The following is a 4,970-nucleotide window of genomic DNA, read 5'->3' on the forward strand; positions in this document are numbered from 1 at the left end:
ACAATAAGTTAGAGTGAGGTATTATTTTGATTTCTAAAAATAAGAGATATCATTATGCCATTGAAAATACTAGTTTTTAGTTTATTAAACTTGTTTAATAAAGATAGTTTGATATATTTTGTTTGAAATTAATTGAAGCTTTCATTCGTTGCTTCTAAAATATGACTAGAAATAGATATTTCATATATACATATGTACATATGTATTATTAGTAATGGTATTGTTCATCTCTAATTTCTGCATAACTTTCTTAACATCTTCAAATATGTAGTTAATTTATGTGATTCTCTCTGCAGTTTTACCAGTTCTACTTTACTCTAATTTAAGGCTGTATTGTTAAGCATATTTTTGTCATTTTTTTTGTTTCAGTAGAAAACAACTATATTTTTCTCTTACTCTTTTTCCTTTATACAAAAAGATTTACATATTAAAATAACCTGCCACTTTTTTTTTATTTGGTTTATATTTTCCTGGTATAACTTTGTCCATCCTCTTTTGAAGTTTGCTGGGTTTTTTTTTTTAATGGCAAGATGTTACTGGGTCTTTTTTGCCTCTTAAATCCAACCTCAGAGACCATATATTTTAATTGGCCCATTAAATATTTATATCAAGACAGGAATAGGTTTAAAAGTTACTTCTAACTTTACATTCTCAATTGTAAAAGAAGTATAAGTAAAATTCTCAAATTGTATAAGAAGACTTCAACTATTCTCCTAACTTCATATTCCCAAAAATTGAGCTCAAGACTCCCATCTCTCCTCAGCATCAAAATACTGTCGTTCTCCTCTAACTCTCTTTTTTGGCTTCTAAGAGGTTTTTTATATTGTATGGGGTAGGGAAAAATAACTGTTATATATGACCACTTATTTTATCACAAAATCTTTCATGGATTGCATTTGGGCTGTGGCTTTTTGATTCAAAAGCTAAGGATTTAACATCTTTGCTGTCTGGCACCCGCCTGATTAATGGATATTTCAGATCAATAACCAGATGGAGACTAATCACTTGTTGGGGAAAAGGAAGTACAGCGATTAATGCCTGCCCATTTCAGCCATTGCCCCAAGAAGACTATTCTAATTTAGGGTGACAGTGAATGTGGCCTGGATAGGGAGTCTGTAAAGTCCTTAAATCAGAGACTTTTGCTTATTTTTATTTATTCAGCGCCCAGCTCAGTGTTTGGCATATTAGAGGCAACAATCAATACACATTGAATGAATTTCATAGTAATACAGTAGCTCACACTCCACCAATAATGTGGAAATGTCAGCCTAAAAAATTAATTGCATCAAGTCTGGGATAGCATTACTGCAAAATTAATGAAATGACTAAAAACATCGAGCATGTTTTACAGACCAGGAGTCCCGAGAATTAACTACAATATCCAAATCTGTCCCAACCCAACTGTACTTGATATTAAATGGTGGTAACTTTCTGATGTGGCTTAAAATGTTATCAGAAATAATTCTGAGTCCAGTACCAGACAGATCTTTCAAGGTAGAAAGCAACAATTCCAAAAATCTTCCAGGTGTTGACCTCTGCTTCATAGACTGACTCCAGGAGGATTCTGTTGATGCAGGAGCCTCTGCTTTGCTGCCTCCTTGCTTCTCTGGCCTATAGGGGACTTCCTACCATATACTGCATGCACATGGTCTTATCCACATTTCTCTCCTGCTCCTCTAAGGTAATAGCCTGCTATCTTTGAGAAAAGGGACCAGAGGAGAGGAGCCACATACCAACGAAGTCATATTCAAATTCATTTTAATTCTAAAATGTTATAGCAATTTTACTCTACTTTGTTATAGTCCACTTAAAATAAAAGGAATTGGGAAGGAATGTCTCCCAAACCTAGGCTGGAATAGATTTTTGCTTAGCATCATGTCCATGACCTTCATCTAAGAAGCAAAATTATGATTTGTGATAAAACACTTGAATAATTTTTTGATAGACCTAAATGAGATTAAGAAATTCAGGGACACTAAGGTTGCCCATCCAGCTGAGTAAAAATGTTAAAAATACATACATACATACATACATAAAAAACATACAAACGTACATATATAAAACACATACATATATATATAATATGGATCTAACAATAATTATCTAATCATTTTGTTACAAGAAACCTTTGAATAATCTTATTTTAAGAACCCTTTTTCTTTAGGAAAAGTTTGCTGCGGGCTCTCCTCAAGGAAGGTAGTGTTGGAAGCCCAGTTAGCAGTGGAGAGGCAGTATTTCCAGTCCAATGGCAACTGCGCAAGCTAGCGGCAGTGATGAAAAAGGGCAGGTGGGTAGGGACTTCCACCACCTATTGCCAGTTGGAGGAGGTGGTGAAGCAAAATTCCTTGAAGGAACTCTGGCTGGTGACCCATGGGTGACTCTACAATGTCCCCCACTTCGAGGAGCCCCCTGGCAGAGTAAAGGTTCTGCTGGAACAAGCTGGTGCAGCTGCAACTGAAAGTTTTGAAGATACAGGCCACCCCTCTGATGCGGGAGAAACGCTAAAGCAGTACACTACATTGGTGCTGTCCATTCGAGTGACCACAAACCTGAAAACTGTAGCAGGGATCCTTCAAAAAATGACACATGCAAAAGTTGCTGGTCATACTGGATTTTCCCTATCATGGGCTCTATCCTCTTAGGTTACCTGTCTCACTCCTACATATCGGAAAGCAAATCCTCCTGATAGACCTTGTTGAAGTCTGGAAAGCACGCCTACTTTGGAGTGAAAACTGGAGACTTGCTCTGGAGCTGCAGCAATGCCCTCTTCTCGAATCCTGCCAGTTGTATTCTTCCCCCTTTGGAGCCAAGACAGTTGGCTGGACAACCACCTCAGATCTGGGACCACTGTCCTTCATCTTTCAGATTATTGCTCCCAAAGTACCTGGCTCACTGTTCTGTGTCAAACAATTTCTGGTGTTTCTTTTCTTCACTGGTTTCCATAGGTACACCCTTTTATTTCAAAACTTTCTGTTCACAATTGTAATTCATATGACTTTGCTCTTTGGTAAAAATGCCTGCTTTCCAACACTTTAAATGCACATTACACATTCTTAACAGGACAACAATCTAGTGCTGAACCTTTTCCTTTTCCATTTTTCTTTCAAGTAAATTTTTTTTAAAAAATTCTGATTCAGGGCCAGGTACGGTGGCTCATGCCTGGTATCCTAACACTTTGGAAGGCCAAGCTGGAAAGATCTCTTGAAGCCAGAAGTTTGAGACCATTCTGAGTTACATAGGAAGGACCCATCTATATATTTTTTTAAAATCTGATTTAATTTTGTTATTATAAGGAGTTTATGAAGTAAAGGTATGCACCTATACTTAAAACTGCCAGATGATTTTTGTTCCTTGTATGTGTGTGGTAAAACTATAAAGAACTGTGCAGTTATCTCCTCCCTCTCGAGCTAGGGTAGAAGGTAGCTCTTCACACCCCGAGTCCGGCCCCTTCCCAAGTGGCACTGGACAGAAAACTACATTTCCCTTTATTTCTTGGAGGTGGAAAGAAACAAGGAAAGAGGGGGATGAACTGGGGTGACAGAAGGTTGGTGATTTCAGAGTAATCTTTCTTTAGAAAAATATTGAAAAGCATTACTTCAGGATAGGAGTTTAGAGAAAGCACCAGAGCTTTCACATTGGTTTGGCACCAGTTTCCAGACATCTGTTTTGTTTTGTTTTGTTTTTTTCTCTTCTAGCTATCTTTTACTGGTAAAACACAGACAAATAATTATGTCTGTAGAGCTTTACCAGGGACTTTCCCTGCTTTTTTTTATTGATTAGTAAATTATTGATTCTCCATTTTCCAAAAGTAAGAGTGGGAACTCCAGCTTGGCTTTCTGTTTGCCCACCAGTAAAGTAACTTCCATATAAATGGTATTTGAAAGTAAGAGTTCATGACAAGAGACTGTCTTCCATTTCATCTCTATTTTACCTCCCTGTCTCCAATTTGTGATTTTGTTCTGTTTTTCCATGAAAATAAAAAAACAAAGCGGTAAACTTAAAAAAAAAAAGTTTGCATAATCATTATTCTGTACCTGGAACAAACTGGGGATATGGCAAGTCCAAAGATAAACAAGCAATCATTGTATAGAAGAAGCTTATGAAGCAGGTAACATCTTAACTGAATCTTTGGTTTTACTGACTCAACAAGAACCCAGACTTAATGGAGGATACTGAGAAGCAAGGAACTATGCTTGAAAAACTGGGAGACTTTATGTCCTCAGGTCCACTGCCAGGAAGCTGAACACTTTATCCTTTTTGACCTCAATGGCAGGTTACATTTAAACATTTCCCTCTCATGTTTATGTTCTTTGACCTATTCCTGGAGCTCTCATTTCCAGCCACCCAGGCAAAGCTATCACATCTATATATAATCCCAAGAGAAGAATGAATTTAGTAACATCTGATGTGTTATTCTCAAAACATTTATTCAGAAGAGCTTGTAGCCTCTTGTTTTCTTTTTTTGCTCAGTCTAGAACCAAAGTACTAAATGCCAGTTAATTACTCGATGACTCAGAACCTAAAGAGGTTATATGTGTTTAGCTGAATATCAAGCAGAGAAGAGAGAGAGAGAGAGAGAGAGAGACAGACAGACAGACATAAAGAGAGATTCAACTCAAGCTGCAGATGGTACCAAGACAAACCCAGCTAAGACATGATTGGTTCTCTTCCCCTAAACAAGGAAGAATTTTTAAGTATATCTGCCATGATATAACAGGTTAACAATATAACATTAACTATTTGCTTCTGGGTTTTAAAAAAGATGGTTTTTGTTTAAGGCCTAGATAAAATTCTTGGTTCTTCATGGCTTTTTTCACAGCCTCCTGAAAAGGCAGTATTTTTCCATTGCTGAAGGAACTCATAATTTAAACTGCCTGGTCCTGTCAAATTCAACTTGACAGAGCCACTGAGAAAATAAAGTCTATATTTCATATGATATTTACAGTACACATATTTCAGGCATTACAATT

At 36.9% G+C, this 4,970-nt stretch overlaps 1 pseudogene; it reads left to right on the plus strand.

Moving 5' to 3' along the window:
* Positions 1-2,239: 2,239 nt before the first annotated feature.
* On the plus strand, positions 2,240-3,534 carry LOC126958679 (cytochrome b5 type B-like; annotated as a pseudogene).
* The last annotated feature ends 1,436 nt before the right edge of the window (positions 3,535-4,970 follow it).

The sequence above is a fragment of the Macaca thibetana genome, chromosome 7, assembly GCF_024542745.1.
Source record: "Macaca thibetana thibetana isolate TM-01 chromosome 7, ASM2454274v1, whole genome shotgun sequence".
Classification (NCBI taxonomy): Eukaryota; Metazoa; Chordata; class Mammalia; order Primates; family Cercopithecidae; genus Macaca; species Macaca thibetana.